The sequence below is a fragment of the Peromyscus maniculatus genome, chromosome 11 (assembly GCF_049852395.1).
Source record: "Peromyscus maniculatus bairdii isolate BWxNUB_F1_BW_parent chromosome 11, HU_Pman_BW_mat_3.1, whole genome shotgun sequence".
Lineage (NCBI taxonomy): Eukaryota > Metazoa > Chordata > Mammalia > Rodentia > Cricetidae > Peromyscus > Peromyscus maniculatus.
In genome coordinates this window covers 50,912,808-50,939,643 of record NC_134862.1, presented here as the reverse complement: position 1 = coordinate 50,939,643, position 26,836 = coordinate 50,912,808, and the positions used below count along the sequence as shown (strand labels likewise).

The 26,836-nt window shown below is 38.4% G+C and overlaps 1 pseudogene; it reads left to right on the top strand.

Moving 5' to 3' along the window:
- Positions 1-254: 254 nt before the first annotated feature.
- Positions 255-22,694, top strand: LOC143267742 (cell cycle control protein 50A-like; annotated as a pseudogene).
- The last annotated feature ends 4,142 nt before the right edge of the window (positions 22,695-26,836 follow it).

The following is a 26,836-nucleotide window of genomic DNA, read 5'->3' as shown; positions in this document are numbered from 1 at the left end:
TGTCTTATTGTGAACCTATTGTTTTAAACTGCAGAGTGCAGACAGAAGAGGCAGCCTTGGCTGCTGACACTGCCCATCTTAGCTTTTTAACATGGTGGAGATAATTTACCACCTTCTCTGGGAATCATGCTCTCCACTGACTCTGGGAGGCAGTGGGTCTATGCTTCTATCAAAGCAGCATGTAGCCCAGAAACCTCTTTTATTTTTTTTTTATTTTTTTTATTTTGTCTGTACTAGCAAAAGCTAAATCTGCTATGCGGTACACTGCACAGCTTGGAGAAACGTCTGTGTACCTTGGTAGGAATCCACCATGCCGTAGCACATGACTTGCCTAAGACAAAACTAGGAAGCTGTTTTTAGCTCTGTTTTAGAATCTCTTATAAGTTCTCTCAGGTTTTGGTGGGAACTCTTTGCCACCACATCTTGGAACCATTGTTAGGGACCATTTGTAGTTGGAAGATTTCTCCAGTCCTGCCAGGCCCCCACAGTCCCATACTCACTTATAAAATAATCCCTCAGAAGCTTATATTAATTATAAGTGCTTGGCCATTAGCTCAGGCTTATTACTGACTATCTCTTAACTTAATCCATAATTTTTATTTATGTTTAGCCATTGTGGCTTGGTACCTTTCCTCAGTTCTGCCTTGTCATCTTGCTTGCTCTGTCTGGCTGGTGACTCCTGACTCAACCCTTCTTCTTCCCAGAATTCTTCTCGACTGCTTGCCTTGCCTATACTTTTTGCCTGGCTACTGGCCAATCAGCATTTTATTTATCAACCAACCACAGCACCACATATTCACAGCATATGGAACATCATCCCACAGCATAAGTCTCTATGAAAAAGAATCCCTCAAGAATTATAATTATTAGTAATTTCTAAAATGTATTGATGACTACTGTAGTGTATTAAGCATTGTGCTGATGTGAGTTGTTAGGGAAGACAGAGTACTTAATGACTGTATGGGGTTCAGTAGAACATCTTTCAAATTCATTGTCACTTTTAAAAATTCTTATTGTTACATAAACACACACACATACACACACACACACACACACACACACACACACACACACACATAATCTTAATTACATGAATTGACCTGTCCAGTACTAATGGATGACCATTTGCTTTGAGGTAGCCAATTGGTGTGCTCTTCCCAAAGGGAGATTTTCTCTGGCTTTCTGCATTCCTTAGTTGAGTGTAGTTCTTTTTGTAGAGTGAGGCTTTTCTCTGGTCATGCATGTTTAGGTAGTCATGTTGGTAATACTTTGTGGTTTATTTTTGATATTTCTAAGCACTCTGCTCTCACATTTTGCTTTGTAGTTAAAAATTTGAGGGTTTAAAAAGTTGTCAAATAACATTTAGATATAGTCGATTATTACTTAATTTATATGTGACATTAGTATGCTAAGCAACTAAGGTGTGTTTATCTTGATGAAAGTATAAACTCTTGGTGACTTGTAACATGCCAGTTATTTGAAAAAAAGCAGGAAATAAGAAACTGCAAATAGGCATATAGTTTGCTAGGCAGAAAACATAAAACCAAGTTTCTAATGAACTATTAATGGCATTATTTATAATCAGCTTCTGCTGTGAAGCTCTAAAGAGAAGAGCTTTTATATAGTTCATTTCTTTTTCACTGCTTGTTCCAGGTGAGATGTCCTCATTATGAAAAGATAGAAATGTTTTCTGTGAGCCATGATAGCAGCTTGTTCTACAGAGCAGAAATGATGCTGGTCTAGGCCATCCAGCACAGCTGTTCTCAACTGCTACCTCAGAACTATCATTATGGACTAATTACCCACCACCACCAATCAGGAGACACTTTCTCACTCCACATTCCAATTATAAAAAGAAACCAGACATTAAATTTGCCATTATAAAAATTATACCCATAGATGTGGGGGCATTTCCTTAGTATTTTTGAAGTTGCTTATTCTATAATAATACATGAGTTTGACACAAAAATTAAAATTGTATTAATGATGGACCACATGTTCATATACATATGTATACACATACAACGTGAGTGAAATAAATAAGATCCCTATTTTAAAATACTAGCATTAATTGCATGAGATAAGTCAATTATTAATCTTAGTGGAACGTATCACCAACCCAGTGGATGATGTAGAATACAGAATATTTGGGCTCAAAGACAACGAAGAGGAATTTGATAATTCACTCAAAGGTGAATATAAATTTAATAAAATTCATAAATGGAATGTACAGGAACTGTGTTACAAATCAAAGGCACAGAACAGATCTTAAGCAAATTCACGGAGAAATTTCTTCAAATCTGGAGAAGATATCAATTCAGTTAGAAGAGGCCCAGAGAACACCAAGGAAGCAGTAACAGAAAAGAAATTCCCTGCACAATATTATAGTTAAAACACTAAATACACAGAACAAAGAAAGGGTATTGAAAGTTGCAGAAATGAAGTCACAAGTTATGTATAAAGACAAGCCCTATAGAACAACAACTAATTCTTGAATGGAAACTTTAAAAGCCAAAAGAGCTTGGAACAGTGTACTTTAAATGATAAAAGGCTACATTCGCCAGCTCAGAATACTATAACTATGAAAGATATCTTGTATACCTGAAGGACAAATAAAAACTTTCCATGATTAAAATAGGCTAAAACAATTCATTTCTACTCAATTATCCCAACAGAGAAAGCTGGAAGGAATATTTTGTAGTGAAGAAATGGATAAACATATACTAGAGGCAATGGGGAGAAAATGATGCTACAATTAGCTGATATTCAAAGTAAGACTGAGAAAACAAATACCACAAAACAATAAAAAAACAACAATGTTTATATACCTTTCATTAATAACTTCAAATATTTGTGACCTCAATTTAACAACAAAAAGACTTTGAATGAAAATGGCCCATAGGCTCATAGAGACTGGCACTTTTGGGAGGTGTGGCCTTTATGGAGTCAGAGTAGTTTTATTGGAGGAAGTGTGTCACTAAGGGTGGGCCCTGGGGTTTCAGATGCTCAAGGCAGGCCACTGTCTCTGTCTCTTTCTGCTGCCTGTGGATCCAGATGTAGAACTCACAGTACTTTTTTTTTTTTTTTTTTTTTTTTTTTGGTATTGGTATTCCTGTTAATGACTGGTCTGACAGGGTAAAATGGAATCTTAAAGTAGTTTAATCTGCATTTCCATGCTCACTAAAATTGTTGAAACTCTCTCCCTGCTGTTTAGCTTTCATAGTTCTTGAATGTACTAAGGTGCCTGCTGGGGTGAAAAGACACCACTGGTTTTTCTCAGCACTGAACCCTCTGTTCAACAACATCAATATGCTAGAAAATATGTGCCCCCTGCTGCAACAGTGGCAAGAATTTTTAATGGAGGTGAACCAGTTGTTCTCTCAGCTCAATTTGGAGAAAATTTATACCGGTACTGTAAATATGGTCACTGTTTTAGGCTAATATTTCCCAAATAGTAGGATCTATTTCTGCTCTATCCTCACACTAATCACAGTATCTACCCAATTAAAAGCATGGTGATATTTACATTAATATATTTGTTACCTTAAACATGTCTTAGATCAGAAAGTCACATGCATATTCACCTGTGAAGTTATATACTTTCACACTATATCATTCACTACAAAATTGTTAGTAAACTGAATACAAATGAAAAAAAAAAGTAGTTAGCCCATAGCAACTGTGCAACTAGCAGGAATGTCACTTACTGTTATATTATTATTTTGTTCAACAAATCACACTGCAAAACCAAAGTTTTCAGTGTACTGAAGAAATGAAGTAGATCATTTGTTTTCATGACTACCTTAAACTTACATGTACTAAACAGTTTGAAGTTATTTGTTTAGATATCATTGTTTCAAAGGAGATGGGGATTCAAGGAACTTGAAATTGCCTTTTTTCCCACTGTTCTCTGAGGGATTACAGATATCATTCACATGGATATCCATTACAGAGAGAAGCCTAGAAGGCACTAAATCAAAATCCCAAACTAGTTTAAGAGGTGAAAATTGTAAACCTATGAATAAACAAAGCACTAACTGATAATTTTATTATTGAACATTGGCATGTGGCATTTTACTGTGAAGACAAGGAAATGGGTAGAAAGAAAAATAAACTAAAACACTTCTTAAATACAGTATGCCCAGTTGCATTACAATTTGTTTTCCAATGAAACAACTAGTTGCAGAATTTCAAAGTGATTGGGGGAAATAATATTTAGTAACTTGTAAATATAAAAGCATTTATTTCATCAAATTAATGCAAGGGTAATACATGATTGTGCTAGATATGTGTCTTAACTGAATGCTGAATTAAAAGAAGCCTTTCATATCTGCAGATTTTGGCAAAAAAAAAGTTTTGAGGAAAGACTGGTGAACATTGTTTTAATATTTAGAATGCATACCTGAAACATAATAGCAAATTGGAATTTTAATTTTGAAATTATACATCATAAGCTTCCTAGGGGGGAACACTGGGATTTAATTATCTGTCACCTCTGAGATTCTGCACCATAATTCAAGACCAAAGAGAATCTACTATGGCATATAAGTATCCTGGGATACATAGATTCTTTGTCCACAGGTTGGGCAGTGAACCCCTTCATGGATGACCTGGATGATTGTAGGTATTTTCTCTGATGATTTAATGGAGTACTGGCAAAAAAAATAAAAAGAAATATTTTATGGTAACTCAATGTTCTGGGTTTTTTTTCTGCTTTATGATATATGGTATATAAGCACACACACACACACACATACACACACACACACATATAAACTCTTCCTTCCATAAGTTAATTCTGAACATGATATTTAATCACAACAGAAAATTAAATCATAGAGATTATAAGTAAGAATGGACAAATATAAAATAAGTTTCATCTCTCCAGAAATTAAGACTTAAGTTGGATATAGATGAACAAACACCGAAGTAAAATTATTAGAAAATACAGTATCATAAAAACACACATTTCAGTTCTATTCAGAATGCAGATATAAGACAAATGGTAGCAAAGATAAGATTGACAGTCTCTAAACCACTTTAATGTTAAGAATATGTGGAGTAATATTTATCTGTAAGAAAAATTCTTGAAGACACATACAATGGAAAACTTGTACCCAATCAGAGATAAATAAGAATCCTACCAAAGTTGCCACATATGGAGAGTTGACTAGATAATGTGTCTAACTTCCAAAAAAAATTCTTGCATTATTTAGTAAAACATGAATTTATAAGCTACTGCAGCACTAAGTCAACTGAGATACACATGCTTTAGGTGAAATTTAACAAGTAGATATTTTAAATATTTTTCTTATATTGAAATGCTATTAAGGGGAATTTTTTTTCATGAGTACTGACAATATTTACATCATTTTCACACCCCTTCCCATAATTCCTCCTAGTCTTTTCTCGTCCCCTTCAAATTCATGACCTTGTTTTACATTATTGTTTTACACACACACACACACACACACACACACACACACACACACACACACACTACTATTGAGTCCTTTTACTTTTGCTGATGTGTCCGTGTGTTTAGGGCTGACTGCTTAGGACTGGACATCTTAAGAGCAAGCAGATACTTAAGCAGAGGAGCAGAGGATCTTTGTGTCTTGTCATCAACATTGTAATAATCAACCAGTTTGTCTGTCAACACAAAGCACTCCCTGTTTTGTGACATTGACAGTGGCTGCTGTGCTTTTGAGCATGAAGCCTCCAGGCTATACTGCTCTGCATGTTGCCATTTTTGATTTTTTTTTTTAATTTCTTAAAATTGTTGTTGGTCAAAACTAATATGGATTTGGTAGAACTATGAACCTGAAACACTGATAATCAGGTGTATTCACCCCTTCTTGCCTTGAAGAAAATACTGAAGACAACAAAGAAGTAGTATCTTATTCAGAAATAAGGTTTAAAATGTCTCCTTAATGTTATAGGAGATGTTTGCTCCAAAATATCAGAAACAGCTATTAGTAAAACTTACTTGTAGTCAGAAGATTTCCTCTGTTCTGGCCTGCCAGCAGTTAGTACAAATCTCTCCCACTCATGTCCCTCAAGTAAACACACATAGACTTATATTAATTATAACTGCATGACCATGGCTCAAGCCTTTTCCCACCTAGCTCTTATATCTTAAATTAGCCCATAACTATTAATCTACATATTGCCACATGTTGTGTGGCTTTACCTGAGTCCCATTACTTATTGCTCTTTGGGAGGCTTGATGATGTTACCCTTTGCCTTCTTCCTGTCTCTCTCTTTGAATTTCCCACCTGCCCCTAAGCTGCCTTGCCATAGGCCAAACAGGTTTATTTATCAGCCAATAAGAGTAACATATTTTCACAGCATACAGAAAGACGTTCCCCCATCACTTTCCAGAATTTTTGAAGTTACTTACAATGCATTCCTTTTTACTTAGGTAATAGTATATCCTTCTGAGGTCTTTGATGTATTTGAAGTCTAGATAGTTATAATCTTCCTTGGTTATGATAAAAGATAAAGTAGATATTAAACTTTAGACTCACAAATATAGAATAAATGGAATATTTTCTTTAATATTGCCAAATACAATTAGACTAGATATTGTAACTGTAATTCTTCCTTGATAACTGTTCTATTATATGTAATTTTACTATGTTAAAGTTAAAACCTTCCTTTTGATTGGACAGAAAAGGGGCAGTGCTGTGGGATATCTTTCTGTATCGTGTAAATACATGTTGCTGTGATTAGTTAATAAATCAAATGCCTATTTGCCAGTAGCCAGGCAGGAAGTATAGGCAGGATAAGCAGACAAGGAGAATTCTGGGAAAAGAAAGGGTTGAGTGAGAAGCCACCAGCCAGACACAGAGGAAGCAAGATGTAAAGGCAGAACTGAAAAAAGGTGCCAAGCCACATGGCTAAATATAAATAAGAATTATGGGTTAATTTAAGTGCAAGAGCTAGTCAGTTATAATCCTGAGCCAATGGTTGAGCCATTATAAATAATATTAAGCTTATGTGTGATTATTTTATAAAAGGCTGTGGGACTCTGGGTGAGAGATTTGTCCAGACCACAGGCCAGGTGGGATACAGAAACTTTAATAGGTGATTATATCTATTAAAAGGGCTTTTGTATGTATGGAGAGTTCGTATTTCAATTTCACTCTCCTTCAAGCAGATGTACTCATTTCCCAGCCTCACTTATGAAAGAGGCAATCTTTCCTAACTACATGTGTTCAGTGTCTTTGGCAAAAGCCATATGACTCTAGATGGGTGGAGCATAGATATGTTTTATGCTGTGGATTTTGTTCCTTTGATTTGCTTTATTTCTTCTGTTGATTGTTTTCTGATGTTCAGTGGTACAGTTTGAAGACATTATCTATAATATGCAGATGTAACCAGCCATCTTATTAAATAAGAAACACAGAACCAATGCAAAGAAGAAAGCCAAGAGGTCAGAGCTAAGAGATAAAACCTTACCCTTCCTCCTGCGGTGGTCCTGCCTCTCCGAAAGAGAGTTACTTCCTGTGTTAAAGTCTTTATATAGACTTTCTGTTTTACCTTCTCATTGGTTGTAAACCCAATCACATGACCGCCTTGTCACTTCCTGTCTGTATAGACCTCCAGGTCTTCTATGGTTGGTATTGAGATTAAAGGCGTGTGTATCCAATGCTGGCTGTATCCCTGAACACACAGAGACTTACTTAGCTCTGCCTACCAAGTGCTGGGATTACAAGCATACACCACCACCACCCGACTTTCCTATGGCTTGCTAATAGCTCTGACCCCCGGGCAACTTTATTTATTAACATACAAATAACATTTTAATAAAAATAAAATATCACCATAATAATACTTCCTACTTTGCTTTCTGGTCAAGGTGACTTAGAACATTAAGGGTTTGTTGTTGTCGTTGTTGTTGTTGTTCCATATACATTTAAGGTTTGAATTTCTATAACTGTAATGAATTGTCGCTGATATATTGGCAGGGATAAAATCGAGTATATAGATGCATTTGAATAGTATGAGTATATTGACAGTAAGGTTTAAATATACTGCTTCAAAATACAAAGTTACTATTAAAAAATACAGGAAAGACACTCCAAGAATTTGAAATGTGTCAAAATATTTTGACCATAGACCAAAGCCAAACTAGAGAAATAGAGTGATATTTTTATTTTTTTTATTTTTCAGAGTATAACATTATTACTTAATATCTTTTGTCCAGCAAAGAAAAACATAAAAGGAGTGGTGACAAAAATGGTAGTATTTGCAAACTCCACATTTTAAAAGGATTTGATATCTCTATGATATAACAAACACTAACAACTTAATATTCAAAAGAAATAATCTGTATTTTTTAAAGTCAGTACAAATAGACGTTCTCAAATGATCAATATGTAGATGAACAGCGAGTGCTTTGCTTCACTAAACCTCATGAGCATACAGCTATAAACAGCAGTGAGGTGTTATCTTCGTCCTGGAAGACAGTCTCACCAAATAGATGAATGGTGATGAGTGCTGGCTGAGGATGTGAAAAGAAAGGAAGCCTTGTACATTGTTGAGGAAAATGTAAATCTGTTCAACTGTTGTAGAGAGCAGTTTGGACTTTTCTCAAAATAATTAAAAACAGAACTACTATATATTTCAGCAAATCTACTACAGATCATCCAGAGAAAATCGAGTCAGTGCAAAAAAGAGATATCTGTACTCTCATGTTTCTTGCAACAATTTTCAAGACAGTAAAGTAATAGAGATAATTTAAGTGTACATCAATTGATGGAAAAACAAAATGCCCTATGTATACTTAAAGAACAGAATCCAGTCATTTGGAAACTTAAATATAATTAAAAATCATTACAATAACTGAAATTAACCTGGCACAGAAACACAATAACTACCTGGCCTCACATGTCATCCTGTACAAAATGGTGGATTTCTAAAAATTTAGAGAAAGGTAGTAGTTTCCAGAATTTGGGAAAATAAAGCTACTGGAGGGAGACAGATGGAATGGAGATGGCTAAGCACTTCATCAGTGAACATAAGATGGACAAAGGCAGAAAAATAGATTAAACTGAACAGTTAGATTTCTATAGATAGTAATAATGTACTACATATTTCAAAAGTATAGAAGAGGTTTTTGACATTTTCATTATAACAAATAATGTTAGAGAAAGTAACAGTTCATCATGATTTAAATATCATTGCAAAGTTTTTGGAATATTGTATGATAGTGGAATGTAAGCCTAGTATGTGTGAAGCTCTGGATTTGATGAAAATACAGGAATGCAAAATAGAACCAAACAAAAAATTAAAATTACCCATTATATATATTTATGAAAATGTCACAGATTCTATCCTGAATGTTTACACTATTTATATTTTATACAACAGTGTGGTGGTTTGAATGTGAGAACTTATTAACTGTGGACCAATTGCTGTGGAGCCTCCATGGGACTGGATTAAGCCCTCTGCATAGGCGAGACAGTTATGTAGCTTATCTGATTAAGGAGCCCCCTAGAAGTGGGATCAGGACCCCATCTAGGGCATGAGAATGCTTTTAGGAGCCCACTGCCTATGGTGAGACACCTTATACAGGCTTGGTGCAGGGGGAGGGTCTTGGACCTGCCTCAACTAAGTATATCAGGCTCTGTTGACTCCCCACAGGAGGCCTTGCCTTGGAGGAGGTGGGAATGGGGGGTGGGAAAAGGGGGGTAGGCTGAGGGTGGGAGGAGGGAGGGAAGGGGATCTGTGGTTGGTATGTAAAATGAATAAAAAAATTTCTTAATAATAATAAAAAAGAAAATGGCCCCCATAGGCCCATAAGAAGTGGCAAAATTGGGAAGTGTGGCCTTGTTGAAGGAAGTTTATCCCTGCCAATACAGATGGAAAACTCTCAGCTACCTCTCTAGCACAATATATGCCTACATGTCTTCATGATTCCGACCATGGTCATAATGGACTAAACTTCTGAACTCTATACTAGCCCCAGATGAATGTTTTTCTTTATAAGAGTTGCTGTGGTCCAAGGACACTTGCTCAACTATATTCATAGTACCATTATTTATATAATAGTCATTACTTAGCGGTTAAAAATAATGACATCTTGAAATTTGCAGGCAAATAGATGGAACTAGAAAAAAATCATTCTGAGTGAGGTAACCCAGACACAGAAAGACAAACATTGTGTGTATTCACTCATAAGACTCATAAGTGGATAGTAGATGTAAAGCAAAGGATGACCAGGGTACAATTCACAGCCCTAAAGAAACTAGGTAACAAGAGGACCCTAAGAGGGATGCACACTAATTGTCCTAGGAAGGGGAAATAGATGAAATCTCCTGCATAAATTGGGGTGGGGAGAAGAAGGGAAGGGAAGGTAACATGAAGGATAGAGATTGTAGAGTTGAGGGCGGGGCAGAGAGGGAGAGCAATAAAAGAGATGTCTTGATAGTGTGTGGGGGGTATTCATTATAGGGTTAGGGAGAGACCTGGTACCAGGGAAACTCCTAGGGATCCACAAGGATAATCCCAGCTAAGACTCCTAGCAATAGTGGAGAGGGTGCCTCTACTAGCATTCTACTGTAATCAGATAGGTGATTACCCTAATTGTTATCATAGAACCTTAATCCAGTAACTGATGGAAACAGATGCAAAGATCCACAGTCAAACATTGGGCTGAGCTCTGGGAATCAAGTTGAAGAGAGGGAGGAAGGGTTATATAAGCAAGTGGAGGGTCATGTGGGGTAAACCCAAGTTTGTGGAAGCTCACAGACACTTGACCAGCAGCTAGGGATCCTGTATGGAACCAACAAAGGCCCTCTGCATGTGGGTGACAGTTGTGTGGCTTGGTCTCTTTGTGGGGTTCCTAGCAATGGGACAAGGTTCTGTCACTGGCACATGAGCTGGCTTTTTGGAACCTATTCCCTATGGTTGGATGCCTTTCTGTGCCTTGATGCAGAGGGGCAGAGCTTGGTCCTGCCTCAACTTGTGGTAGCCCTTGGCATGTTTTGTTAGCTCCCAAGGGAAGCCTTATCTTTTTGGAGGAGTGGATTGAGGGGATGGAAAGGAGGTGGGGGGAGGGAAGGAGAGGAAAGGAGGAAGGAGAAACTTTGGTTTTTATGGAAAATAAAATTTAAAAAGTTAATTAAAAAAAGAGTTGCTGTGACCATGGTGTTTCTTCACAGCAATAGAAACCCTAAAGACAATCAGTGAAAAATTAACCTAGTGTAAATTAAGGAATTCACTCAGAAACATAAATGTCATACATGCTTTTCAGGATTAATTTATTTCATATATATTTGTATATCTTTGCACAAACTAAACTGCTTTAAATATGTCAGAGAAATATTCACATAAGCCGCAACAAAGCATTCTAATGCAATTTAAGTGACGGCAGTCATCTTTTGGCAATGTATATGAATTATAACAATCATCTAAATAATGGAGATTTAGAGTCAATTAACTATAATATTTTATTCAGAAATATATTAAATGCTATATTCTTCATAAAATGTAGTTATAAATTATGAGTTGCTGATTGTCATTTTTAGAAGCACTATAAAAAAACCTACTTGTTTATAAGACCATGCCCTGAATCTGTAGTACTCTACTATACTAGTTTTGCTATAGCCTTAAACCATGCCACATTTTAACTCACTGATGAGTCAGTTTATGATGACAGCACGTTACTAATAAAAAGACTGGCAGGTTTCATTGTCAAAGGAAAATGTTTCCAGTATGTGTGCTTATTGCTAATTATTAAATTGACAGATTTTAGAATCACCTGGGACTCCAGCCTTTGGGCAAGTTGACGAGGAGTAATCTTGGTTACAGTAAAGTTTGTAGAAAGAACCATCTTTAATGTGGGATGCACTATTACCTGGGCAGGGCATTTTGAACTGTATGAAATTGAGAAAATAAGCTGAGCACTAACATTAGATGCATCCTTCTCTATTCCTGATTACGATGTAATGTGACCAGCTACTACAAGGTCTTGTTGCCTTCTTCTCTGCTGTGATAGACGGTTAAGCTAGAAAAAAAAACTTCTTTCCCTTAAGATGCCTTTGTTGGAACATTTCACCATAGCAATGATAATCATAAATTCAAATGGTTATATTACAAAATGTTAAAATCTTCATGGTGCTTTATATCTGCAATACCATCACTCTGTTGCCTGTAGCATATCAGGATATCAAAGCCTGCCTGGGATATATTTAAGAACTTTTTTTTAAATTTAATTTAGCATTGCTTATGAACAAACCTAATTTTTTTATTTTATTTTTCATAAGAATATACTTTTGACTGTTATTCAGGTTTAACTTTACACACACACATTACTTTTTGTCTTTTTTAATAAACATTAAATCTTTTCTCATACAATGTAATCTAATTCCAGTTTCCCCTCTCTCTATTTCTCCCAGTGTGCCTTACCTCTTCTGCTATGCAGATCCACACTCTTTCTGTCTCTCACTATAGAACAGGCTTCTAAAAGATAACAACAAAACATAACAAAATAAAACATAATAAGATAAAAACAAAAGTCATCATACTGAAGTTGCACAGATCCAGCCAACAGAAAAATAAAAAAGCGTCAAGAGAATGCATAAGAATCAGGTACCTACTCATTCACACATTCAGGAGGCCCATAAAAGTACTAAACTGAAAGCTATGGTATATATATACCATATATACCATATATACCATATATATATATATATCATATATATCATATATACCATATATATATATGGAGAGAGAGAGACAGAGAGGACCTGGTGCACATCCATGTAGGCTCAGTATCTACCACTTCAGTTCATATAAATTTTATTCAGTTTTATAGGGCCTAGTGCTTTTGGTGTCCTCCATTCCCCCTGTTTTCCCTAACCCTTCTGATTCCTTGTCTGCAGGGTTCCCTACACTCTGAGTGGAGGGATTTTTTTGGAGACATCTCATTTAGAGCTCTGTGTTCCAAGAATTCTTTCTCTGTGTAATTTCAGGCTGTGGATCTCTGTATTTATTCCTACATGCTATGGGAAGTAGCTTCTTTGATGATGGCTGAATAGACACTGATCCATGAGTATAGCAGAAGATCATTAAGAGTCAATTTATTATTACTTTTTTTAAACGGTAGTATGTGATATTTTATTTATGCTGAAATGTGATGATATTTTATTTATGCTGAGATATGGTGGTATTTTATTTGTGCTTTGATAAATAAAACTTGCTTGGAGAATCAGAGGAAAAGAAAGCCATTATACATAAAGAAGTCAGGCTGTGGTTGCACAGGCCCTTAATCTTATCACTTATCAAGCAGGATCTCTGTGTGTTCAAGGCCACACTAGGGAACAGAGCCAAGTGTGGTGACACATACCTTTAATTTCAGTACCCACTATAGAGGACTGCAGGTCTGTACAGACAGACAGAACATGACAGAGCTGTGTAGGAAGATGAAGTGAGGTAGCTGGGCTAAGATAGCCAATGAGAAGGCAGAACAGCAAGGCAATAAAGATATGGGTAGACAGGAAGTAACTTGCATTTTGGAAGCTACAGAGTTGGGGACGTAAGGTTGACTGATGGCTTTCCCTGATCTCTCTAAGGCTTTCACCCCTACACTTGGCTCCGTGTTTGTGTGTGTTTTTTAATAAGACCATTTAAAAGTTTGGCTACATGGAATACTACTCAGCAGAGAAAAACAATGACATCATGAGGTTTGCAGGCAAATGGATGGATCTAGAAAAAATCATCCTGAGTGAGGTAACCCAGACTCAGAAAGACAAACATGGTATGTACTCACTCATAGGAGGATAATAGATGTGGAACAAGGATGACTGGACTGATACTCACAACACCTGGGAGGCTACCTGGAAAACAGGACCCCAAGAAAGACACGGGGATCACCCAATGATGGAGAAATAGATGAGATCTACATGAACAACCTGGACGTGAGTGGGGGTAATGAAGGGCGAGGGTTGAGAGAAAGAGAGCTTGGGTGGATCACCAGGCAGCCACCTGCCCTTCTTGGTCTCAGTTTCTTCACCTGTCAAGTGGACGTGCTAGTACTAGACCCACGTGCCTCAAGGAATTGCTATGCAATTCCTTCTTAGAACAGGAATCAGGGGCTCCCTCCCTGCTGCCTCTTGTGTTGAATCTGACCCCAGCACAATGTGTTTGGTAACAGCGTCTTCTCACTGATGACTCCAAGCAGGAGCTAATGGGGAAAGTGACTCCAGAAGATGACAGAAAGGATGGGTGACGTTGTGTCATCATAACACTGAGTAACAGCTTTGTTGCCTGGATGCGGTTGGTGCTCTGGGCTTCCACAGAGAGGCAGGGCAGCCTGCTCGCACTGGGCCCATGCCTGCTGGCGGGTGTGTGGACACCAAAATGTGTCTCACAAGAACACGTGGGTAATCTCTTATGGTCCCAGTTTAACTTCAAAATGTCTCCCCAGTGGAGGGTGACATGATTGTTGTCATAACAACCATCTCTTGGAAGGCTTTCCTCGGTACCAGAAGTGAATTAAATTCTTACCCAAGTTGCAGCTTTCATTGCTTTAAAGATTTATCTCCTTAGGCGTTTGTATAGGGGTGTGTGTGTGTGTGTGTGTGTGTGTGTGTGTGTGTGTGTGGTGCAGGTGCCCTTGCACATGCTTCGGAAGCCAGAGCAGAATGTTGGTTGGCTTCCTCTGTCATTTTTGCCTCTCTGTCTGTCACAGCTAGGCTGGCCAGCCTATGAACTCCCAGGACCTGCTGGTCTCTGTTCCTTAATGCTGTCATTACAGGCACATAGAACCAACCCCAGCCTTTTTTGTGAGTGCTGGGATTTGAACTCAGGCCCCCAGGCTTGCATAGGAAGCTCTCTTACCTACTGAGCTATTTCCTCAGCTTCCTTCCACCTTTTCCTCCCCCAGACAGGATCTCATGCCTCCCAGGCTGGCCTCAAAATCACTATGTGCTGAGAATAATATTGAACGTTGACCCTGCGGTTTCCTGCTGTGGGCCGCAGGAATATATCATAAGAACTCAGCTGGTTATGGCAAAGTCACTACCTGGAAGAATCAGGGAATTCCTCCAGAGGAAGCCCAATCCCAAGGAGTTTTTGGTGTTACTTGGCTTGTTATATATCAGCTGTATTCTGTTATGAAAATCATGTGTGCCTTCATAGTTTTTCCAATTGACTTTCCCCTAAGAAGGACTAACAGTGTAGACTGATCACTCTCTGGACATACACATCCCAGGTATTTGGAGAACAGCCTCAGGAAAGGCTTTCTCTGGAATCAGATTATCTCCTTTAGCCATTTTCAAGGGCTACAGGAAACACCACCCAGGTGGGTGCCCAACTTCCAAGGACTAACAATGATAACAGCCCACCTGCAAGTCTCCTGACTTAAATTCCACAAGGAGACACTGCCCAGGGGGGCGCCCAACTTCCGAGGACTAACAATGATAACAGCCCACATGCAAGTCTCCTGACTTATGGTAAATTCCACAAGGGGACACCGCCTAGGAGAGATGGACATTAAGTAATAGCTTTACACAATTTAGCTCTGACCCTCCCTTTATATACTGAGACTTCCAGGGCACAAGGGAGAAGAAAAAAGAGAATGGAAGAACTAGATGGGTAAGAACTTGAGAGGAACAAACTGAGATTGCGAAGAACTAGATTGAAGGGCTAAAAGAGAGTACTAGAGGAACGAGATGGAAGATGAGGAAGAACCAGATGGGGAAGAACAAGATAAGGAAGAGCCAGATGACTGGAGAAGGAGACGGGAGAGGAGCTGATAGGGGAAAGAACTAGATAGATGAGAACCTAGAAGGGACAGAACTAGATGAAGGAATTAAGATAGAACCTAGAAGGGACAGTAGATAAATATAGAGAAATCAGCAGAATAGAAGCTGTGTAGAGAGAGAACTATCACAGAATAATAAAGTGTATGAACTAAGGAGTTTTGTGTACATAGATTCATTTCTTTTCATTAAAGATTAATTATCAGCTGGTTGTAGATTCTTCCCGGACCCTGGGAGGGGACTATCGAGGGGCTGGACCCCCATAGTCCCCGATAGTTTCCCTCTCTCAAACCCCGGAATAACAGGCGTGTACCACTGCACCTGGTTTATGAAGTGCTGAGAATCAAACCCAGGGCTTTAAGAATGCCAGGCAGGCAGTCTACCAACTCTGGTACAACCTGAGCCCCTCCCAGCAAGAAGGATCTAACTGTGTTGGTGCTCATGCCTCACATTGGCACAGCTTGACTTGGAAAGTCAACATGGAATTGTGCCATCTGAGTCACCCAGCAGGGATTACCTTCTGATTGTCCTGTGGCCCTGCTCCAGTCGTTGGCCTGGGACAGCCTGTGTATCCAGTAAGTATGCAGCTGTTGCCAGGGACCTCACCCAGAGCTGAAAAGGTGCACCTGCCTGGTCTGTTTACAGTCTATGCATTGCGTCAGGATGATGGGCATTCAGGAAGAAGGGACCCTAACTTAGCCCAAATCATTGAGCTTGCCCAAACACGGCTTGGCAGAGTGGAAAGGGGAGACATCGTTGAGTCACACACATTTGATCCAAGCTGTAGAACTGTCCCTCACTAGCAGTATAATCTTCCAAGTCACCCCTCTGAGTCCTGTCCCCTGTCAAGATGGTGGCTATGCAGGGTTGATGTGACAATCAGAATGTACCCGTGGCTAGGTGGCAGCTCTGTGACACCGGAATACCTGATGGTCTGAATGTCAAGATCTAAAGACCTGCTCTGCTCGCTCAGTTCCAGCCAGCCTGTGGGCAGAACGCATACAGCAAGGAGGCCAGGCTGCTTTCCCAGGGGGAGCATCCCATCCACTGGTGGTCCTTCCCCACGGAGCCACGAACTAATGGGTTTCTATGGGAAGGAGCTCTATATTCTAACTGGAGTCAAAGCAAGTCTCTTTTGTATGTCCGTGTGTTCACGATTGTTCCTGTGTAGGTGTGCAAATGTGTGAGTGTGTGCATATGTGTGAGTGTGCATATGTGTGAGTGTGTGCATATGTGTGAGTGTGTATATGTGTGAGTGTGCATATGTGTGAGTGTGTGCATATGTGTGAGTGTGCATATGTGTGAGTGTGCTTATATGTGAGTGTGCAGATGTGTGAGTGTGCAGATGTATGAGTGTGCAGATGTGTGCGTGTGTATGTGTGTGTGTGTGCATGTGTGTGAGTGTGCATGTGTGTGAGTGTGCAGATGTGTGAGTGCTCACTGAGACCAGAGGAATACCTCAGATGTCATATGTCAGTCTTGAAGTGTCATCCAGCCTTCCTCCACCCTTCCCTTCCCTTCTTTCCTCCCTTATATTTCGACCCCTCTCAGCCCTCTCTCCCTGCCTCCCTCGTTCCTTCCCTTCCTTTCTCTCTTCTGTCAGGGTCTCTTGCTGGCCTATAACTCACCAAGTAGGCTAGTCACAGTGGCCATCAGGTTCCAGGGATCCAGGGAGAGGGGAGGGGTAAGGAGAGGAGAGGGGCGAGGAGAGGGTCGAGGAGAGGGACGAGGAGAGAGGAGAAGAGAGAGGAGAGGAGAGAGGAGAGAGAGGGGAGAGGGGAGAGAGGAGAGAGGAGAGAGAGGAGAGAGGGGAGAGAGGAGAGAGGGAAGAGAGGAGAGAGGGAAGAGAGGAGAGAGATGAGAGAGGAGAGAGAGGAGAGAGGCAACAACCATGAGAAGGCAGAACAGAAAGTCTTTATAAAGACAGACACACAAGAAGTAGGCAGTGTGCAGTAGATGAGGAGCCAGAGACTTGATGCCATGAATCCTCTTCTGATCACTATTTCCCCTCTCTATCCCTTCAGTCACAGTCTCTCAATGAGAGGCAGAGCCTAAGACATGGCTACTTGCTCTGGCCAGCTTGCTCCAGAACTCATCCAGTGTTTACAAGGATTCTGAGCTCTGAACTTTTGCCTCCTTGTTTGATGACCAGCACTTTAACCACTGAGGCATCTCCCGAGAAATATTCTAGGCGATTCCGATTTCAAGTGTCTGTGTGTCATGTGTGGGCCTCAAAGGGCTGCAAGTCACACAGTAGGAGACAGACATAGTCTCCCAACAAAATTAGACTCTTGCTTGAGAAATGAAACTTCTGCTTAAAGTTAGAGATGTGCTTATTTAAATAAAACCAAATAATTTCTAATTACATTTGTAAACACAATGGATAATGATCCCTAATGTTAACCCCTACTTGTTCTATTCTCCAGCAAGGATAAAGGAAGCCTTAAAAATAGCCCACCTGGCCGGGTGGTGGTGGCGCACGCCTTTAATCCCAGCACTCGGGAGGCAGAGCCAGGCGGATCTCTGTGAGTTCGAGGCCAGCCTGGGCTACCAAGTGAGTCCCAGGAAAGGCACAAAGCTACACAGAAAAACCCTGTCTCGAAAAACCAAAAAAAAAAAAAAAGCCCACCTGAACTTAATATCACCATCATTTCATCATATTCTTTTACTGCACTAATTATTAAAATGGAAAGAGGGAGAAAAATGAAACCTCAAAGCAAATAAAGAAATACAAAAGTGTGTAAAATAAACCCTATAATAAATGTGTCCTTGGGACTTGTTTAAAGTCTGTGTCTGTCACACTGTAAATATGTAATTGAAAAATCCCTGTGTCTAGCTCTAATACAGGACAAAACATCATAGGCATGGGAAGCACATTTACATAAAGCACTCACAGGGAAACTGTAGGTCATGTGAAAGTCAGTGCAGGCTATTGAAACCATATTATGCATGCACCCCTCAAGGCATTCAGCCACCAATAACAGTCCCTTTGCTCTGGAGTTCCTCTACATATTTATTTGAGAAGTGTTGGCAAATGAACTCTTTCATTGTCCTTGCAAATGTCCCAGCTTAATATTTCAAAGTCCTATACATTATTTTCTTCATTTCCATATAAAAGTAAGCTACTATATTGTAAATTATAAGAAAATTATACATTGCAGCACTTTAATGGGAATGTGAACTATACAGTAATGAACTGTACATTTTTGTCTCTATCAAATCACATTATAAGAATGCCTTCCATATATCATCTTTCAGTGATTTGTTAATAATTATAATTTTAAGAAGTCCTCAAATGGAAAAAAAAAAACCTTTTTTCCTAAGTTATACATTTGCCCATTTTTGAGTCCTACTATATAGAGTTACATAATTACTAACACAATACCCTGTTTTGTTTTTGTAGCCACATAAGGTGAACAGATAAGGAAAAAAAACCTCTTAAAACTGAGGGTTAGAAACTCATTATAGGTTACAATGGGATCAAGTCAACAAGGTGACAGGCACAAAAAGCTGACATTAGGTGGATAATTAGAAGCTAACCTGGAGAAAGGCTACAGAAGGGGTCAAGGTTTATTTCAGGAATTTGAGTTTCTTATAACAAGTATGGGTACATAAAACAACAGGGCAGGTGTTTAAAAACGTCTAGAACTTACTGAAAATGAAGCAATGAACAGACAATGGGAAGGTAAGAGGAGCTTCGATTGTGAATGACCACATAGCAAAGGCAAATAGTTTTCATAAGTCATAGTTAATCTTCCCATTCCTCCTTTTGTTAGACTAATTTCCCCTTCCATCTGTCCATGTGTCTCCTGTAGCATTCATTTTGTTCTAGTTTGTGTACTTCGCATGGACGATGCTATCAAGGGTTTTGCTAAGAACGTCATGCATGTAAAACAGTCTTTTCAGTTATCATAGACTCACTGAAATCTATGAAGCAAAATGAAAGTATTTCAATAGTCAGCACCATTCTCTTACTGTGGATATCCTTGTGTATCTTTTATTCCAAATTTTATTTCTCAGTTATACAAACTAGTTATGCTTAAGATCTTGTGACTTCCAAGAATCTAGAAACATATTAAGTAGGAATATTACTGTATTATTTCCACTTAAAGGAGAGTAGAGATCTTAGAAGAAATGTTTGACTCCCCCAAATCATTATTTGTGCACCTATTTCAGGGACAGAAGCATAAATGAAGCAATGGTGTCGGCATTTCCAGACCAACCAATCAACCAAACAAGCAAAGAAAAAGACCCCAAAAAAGGTACAATATATTTCTTCAACCTAATCATAATGGATTTCTAAATTGCTAGATTAAATAAGACTCATTGAATATAGTGTTTTACCCTTAAGCAATGAGTTCCTGTTTGGTGTGTATGAAACCTGAGCATAGCCAATAAACAAACAAACAAAAAAAAAGGGAGGGGGGAGATTTAATGCCAGTAGCAAATAAGGAAAGCATAGAAGATGTTTACAAACCAATACTCTCTAAGCAAGGAAGCATGGGACTCCTGAAAGGGGATTACCTGTTCACAGAGGAAAGCACCTAAAGAGTGAGAGCATTTCTAGGCATGTGCAAATAAGTGCCATACTTCAAATAAGAGAGATGGAAGATATATTATTTGGCATGTTTAATTCAAGGTCATAGAACATAGGCTTAAGAAGTTAAAATGGTGGGCAGAAAAGCATATGGACATGCTGAACTTTCATCATAAATTATTAGATGCTAAAAAGGAAAGTATACTTCGAAGATATGTTAATACAGGCTTTTACCCCCAAAGTGCCTGTCTCACCTGGAGTAAACTGACCGACTCAAGTTGCAGTTCTCATGTGAATCACTGTCCATCTTTCCACAGCTTCTCTTCCATCTGTAGTGGTTGCCAGGCAGGTTCTGCTTCACCTGAGCAGAGCTGGAGCAGAGCTGCTGGGTTGGGCTGAGTTTGTTTCACTTTACAGGAGTTCCAGCATCAGTGAGCATCCACTCTGCTTCCTGTTCATGGTTGTCTCCTAGAAAATGTTTAATTTGCTAACAAGCTGTAGTCTATGATTGATACAGATTTCAAAATGGGCTACCACTGAACACAAAATAAAATGGTAAATCATATTAAAGGCCTATTCCAATTAAACCAGATTAACAGTTTTGGAAGACCAATAACATAGTAATACAATGACAGGTGTGGTAGTCTGAACATAATTGGCCCTGATAATCTCATAAGGAGTTTGGAAGTGTGGCTTTGTTGGAGTGGTATAGCCTTGTTGGAGGAAGTGTGTCCCTGTGAGGTGGGCTTTGAGGTTTCCTATGCTAGGGATACCACCCAGTGACTCAGACCATTACCTATTACCTGCAAGATGTAATATTCTCAGCTACTTCTCCAGCACCATGTATGCCTGTATCTGCCATGCTCCATGATGATAATTGACTGAACCTCTGACACTGTAAGCGAGCTACCTGAATTCAATATTTTTCTTATAAGAGTTGTAATGGTTATGGTGTCTCTTCACAGCAATAGAAACCCTAATGAAGACAACAAGCTTTTAAGCTCTAAGACCATATTAGCCTTGGACAATGAGTACAGTGATGATATGAGGCAGAGGGTTGTTGTGAAATAGCTAGAAATCCCTAAAGATCTCAAATTAAAAATAGCATTTGACTAATTGAATTCTTATTAAGAAAATCATGGGCAATAAACACTTTCATTTTAAAACAAGACTGAAAACATTACTTTTGAAATGTGTTTTTTTCATCAAATTTTCTTTGTCAAATGAAAACAGCATTGGAAATAGAATACTTTTCACTGTTTTGTGTACTTTCATTAGTCTTATAAACTTTCAACAATGTTGATCATTTTGAAGTTATTGTCCTTGTTTGTTAGTCCATGACATTCCAAATAATATCCTATACTTTCTGAAGTATAGCACACTGACTTATATGGTGATATTTCATTTGTACTGAAATGTGACATTGGAACAGAACCTTCTAGCCCCTGCAATAAATGTTTGTCTCCGAATGTGACATCTTGTGTTTGTACCATTAACTTCACACTGGAACAGTCATTTGAGGGCAATGTGTTTAGGTATTATGGACTGTCTAATTTCTATCAAAATCATCGTTGCTATGTGAAATCTTGAGATGATAGCCAGTTAAATGGAGACCCTAGTGCTTTGCTTAATCCAAGTAAGGAATGTGGACCTTATCAAAGAAATGAAGACAAAGCAATTGCTCCATGTGGAGCTATTGCCAACAGTATGTTTAATGATACATTAGAATTGTTTCTGGTTGCCAATGAATCTGATCCCACACCTATATCAATTTCTTTGACAAGAAAAGTTATTGTTTGGTGGACAGATAAAAATGTGAAATTCAGAAATCCACCTGGAAAAGAAAGCCTTGAAGAAAGATTTAAACATAAAACAAAGCCAATAAACTGGCATATACCAGTATTTATGCTAGATGCTGATGAAGATAATAATGGATTTATAAATGACAATTTCATTGTTTGGATGTGTACTACAGCATTACCTACTTTTCGTAAGTTGTATTGTCTTATAGAGCGGAGAAATGATTGACATCCAACATTACCAGCTGGACCCTACTATTTGAACATCACATACAATTACCCTGTACATTCTTTTGATGGATGAAAATGGATGATCTTGAGCACTATTTCATGGATGGGAGGAAAAAAATCCATTTTTGGGAATTGCTTACATCACTATTGGATCCATCTCCTTCCTTCTGGGAGTTGTACTGCTAGTAATTAATCATAAATATAAAAACAGTAGTAATACTGCTGATATCACCATTTAATTTTATATTCTGAAAACAAATCTACTGCATGTACATCAAGGTCAGTCCTGTTCAACTTAGCTTTTGAACACTGATGTCTGGTTAGTATGTCATTTTGAAGTTGGCACATAATTTAAAAAAAAAGAACACCCTTTGTTCTTTGCTTTTTACATATGGATGATATGTGAAAATATATGACAGGTATAAAAATTAGCTATATTGATCATATCAATATTGTAACTGCTAAAATGGCATTCTAATGTCTGCTTTTTTTTGGGACAGGCCATGTGATGCATAGAGCCTCTTTCATGTGAAATGAGTTTACTGCTTAAACGTTTATACTATTCTGTTGGTAATAATGGATTTTTCAGAACCTCAACATAGTTACTGACTCTCAGTATGCTGAAAGAGTGGTATTATATATTGAGACTGCAGAATTTATCCTTGATGAGTCAGAGAGACGCTGCCACCACCACCATGAAAAGTGAGATGTAAGGTACCGGTAAGCCATGAGCCATGTGGCAACTTATAGTTTAATAGAAATAGGTCAATTTAAGAATGAAGAACTAAATGACAAGAAGCCTGCCACGGCCATAGAGTTTATAAGAATACAAGTCTCTGTGTGTTTACTTGGTTGGGTCTGAGTGGCTGCAGGACTGGGTGAGAGAGATTTGTCCTGACTGTGGGCCAGGCAGGACTAGGAAAACTCTAGCTACAAACTTATACATAGATTTTCTTAAAAATTAAAAGACAGAAGCCTATATTGGTTGTAAATTGCCTGGTCCTCATGTCCATTCCTGATCACTGACTTCATGGATGTGTCAATGGATTGATGGATACAGTCTCCAATCTCAGAGCTTCCATATATTCTGTCTTCTACCTCAGCACACTGTTGGGACTTTATGACAAAACAGTGAAGTGTGTATCAGAAAAGAAGCTTCCGTACTGTTCCTTCTCTTTGATTGAGTGTCGTCCACTTCATTGTCCAATTCCTGCTCCATGCACCGATTGATAGCTTGTATGTAGTGCCCTCTGGTCTCAGAGTTTTTTTATCTTGCTACCATACACTAAATGACATCTGCCTGAATGTTTCTACTCCTTTTCCAAAGGTAGTCTATAAATTTATTACCATAATATCAAGGAAATCTGTACAAGTTGCTATGCTAATGGTGTTCTGATGAGGTGATTGTCTTCGCTAGGGCTCTGATTGCTGTGGTAAAACTTTATGCCCACAAGCAAGTTGAGTAGAAAAGGGTTTACTACACCTTACAACTCTTAGGTAATATTCTAACACGGAGGAAAGTCAAGGCAGGAACAGAAGCAGAGGACATAGAAGAGTGCAGCTTCTTAGCTAGCTCCTCCGACTTGCTCAATCTGCTTTTTTACACAGATGAGAACCACCTGACCAGAGGTGACAGCATTAGCAGTAGACTGGGCCTCTTACAATAATCATTAATTAAGAAAATATTCCCAAGACTTACCTACAGGCAATCTAGATGAAGTCATTTTCTCAACAGACAATTCACAAAACTCCTACTCAAGTTTACATCAACAATATGGACTGCTAGGGAGAATAAAATGGACAAGATGGTTGGCCTGAAATTGTGCAGGGAGCTCCAAGAATGCACCCGAGTTCTTACCTATGCTGGGATGAGTATTTTGCTGATGCAGCTGCCTTTGAGTGCTTCTGTTAAGTAACCCCTCACCCACTCAACTCTAATTAATCCCAATAAACTCATCTCACCAAGTTAGACACTGATAGAACAATTATTTGGATGGTCACCAGGTATGAATAGAGACCTACATATCCCCAGAATAAGTCACACAGAACACTACTTTTGACTTTTTAAGTGACTATGCTTTTTTTGTTCTGCTTTGTTTTGTTATTTTATTTTCGGACACAGGATTTCTCTGTGTAGCTCTGGCTTTCCTGGAACTCATTCTGTAGACCAGACTGCCCTCCTACTTGCAGAGATCTGCCTGCCTCTGCTTCCCAGTACAGTGCTGGGATTAAAGGTGTATGCCATCACTGCCTGACTGGCTGATTGTGTGGTTTTTTTTTTTTTTTGTTTTTTTGTTTTTTTGAGACAGGGTTTCTCTGTGTAGCTTTGCGCCTTTCCTGGAACTCACTTGGTAGCCCAGGCTGGCCTTGAACTCACAGAGATCCGCCTGGCTCTGCTTCCCGAGTGCTGGGATTAAAGGCCTGCGCCACCACCGCCCGGCGTGTTTTTTTTTCTTAAATCACAGATCTCCTACTCTTTTCTTCTGTTCGTTTTTGAAATATCCAGTCTGACACTCAGTTCTGATTTTTGCCTCAGATTCCCATTATCACTGATATTTTATGGTATAATGCAATATAATACAAAATACTGAAACAGTATTTAACATATGACCATATTTTCTCTTGCTTTTTTCATTACATTTCATACTCTGTCTAAAACGAATTCAATAATCTATACAAATCATTTTGCCCTCTACCTCATTTACTCTATCTTATTTTATGATAATATAACCAATATCAGCATTCATTATTGACATTTTAAATGCAGCACATATTGATATATATCATTAAAGAACACAAAAATTTCCACTATCTGAAAATCATTTGTTTATTTTTTCCTTTTACATTGATTTTTCTATTGATATGTAATTTTATTACCAGATACAATATGAATCATAAAAATTCTTATTAAACAAGCAATTATTGTGTTTTTATCCTTCTACATCACATTTATTTAAGGCTATTCATCTGTTCCTGAAAAAATTCTGTATTTAAAGAATCAAAATGAATCATTGCACTCAATGTATGTGCTGAACCATTGAGTATATTCCCAATGAGAAGAAATCTGAATGAGATAAGTGGAGAGCAGAGAGACAATAAGGCAGAAGAACTGGTTTCCCGACTGAATTAAAATAATAGTAAAGAAATTGGTGTGAAGCTTAGGATTGAGAAAGGAATATAACAAAGGCAATACATTAAGAAGACAAATCCCTACCTACGCTAAAGAGGTTATATACATTGTACAGTTATCTCATATCATATGATGGCATTTTTATGACAACAACATATTTGCATGTCTGCAATAGATAGTTTATTCGATAACCAGAGGAAAAACTTTAATTGAAAATAGTATTTTCAATTTAATGTTTACTATCAGGGCCATTATCTTTAAGTTTATTTAAATTGAACTATAATGGTTTGTGAAGTCTGTGTGACCAAAAAAAAAAATGCTTGAAAGCATTAATTTATGTCAGAGCAAAATATTCATCTTCTAAAATAGTTTAAGAGGCATTTGGCATTAAAAATACATAGTTACTTTCAAGAATGTTTGAAGATTCCAAGTAGAGACTGAAGGTTAAAAAGTGTTTTTAACCGTGCATTTCTCCATAAGCTTTATGAAATACTGTATTCCAGCAGAATTCTAATATACTAGAAAACCCCTATGGAGTACAAGAAAAAAAAATTCTATGTAGTTCCTATGTCTTCTTTTTTTTTTCCGGCTAATGGAAAACAAATGAAATGATGGAAAAGTCGCATTAGAGTCAGTCACACATCATAGATTGCCTTTCTTAGTGTGTCATTGTATAAAATGACTTGATGTGCCTCAGGAGAGAATTCCATTAGAACACATGCCCTTTTCATTCAGAACCTCAGCTTCATAAAGCAGAGAAGATAGAAAGTGAAGGAACCCCATCTAAAGACTTGACGTTATAATAGATAGACGCAACACTGGCTGGAAACCCAATGAAAGTTATAAAGAACGGAAAAATTCCATTCTCTCCTAATCTGCCAGAAACCAGAGGGCTGGCACTTCAAAAATCCTCTTTTCTTTGACTCCACCACTTAAAAGCATACAGTAATTACAATGAATTTCAAGTAAGTGGTAACAATGTTTGGGTACATTGGTCACAAAATATTAAATTTTGCTTTCCATAAACTCACTGTCATGACTAATTTCTATGTCAACTTGACACAAACTAGAGTCATCTGAGAGAGAGGAGCTTCAGTTGAGAAATTGCCCCCACAATGGCAGTCATTTTCTAATTAGTGGTTGATGGAGGAAGACCCAGCCCATTGTGAATCATGCCACCCCTGGGCTGTTGGTCCTGGGTTGTATAAGACACAGGTGGAGTGTTGGGCAGTGGGGGCACGTGCCTTTAATCTCAGAACTCAGGAGGCAGAGGCAGGCAGATCTCTGTGAGTTCAAGGCCAGCCTGGTCTACAGAGCTAGATCCAGGACAGGCTCCAAAGCTACACAGCAAAACCCTGTCTCTAAA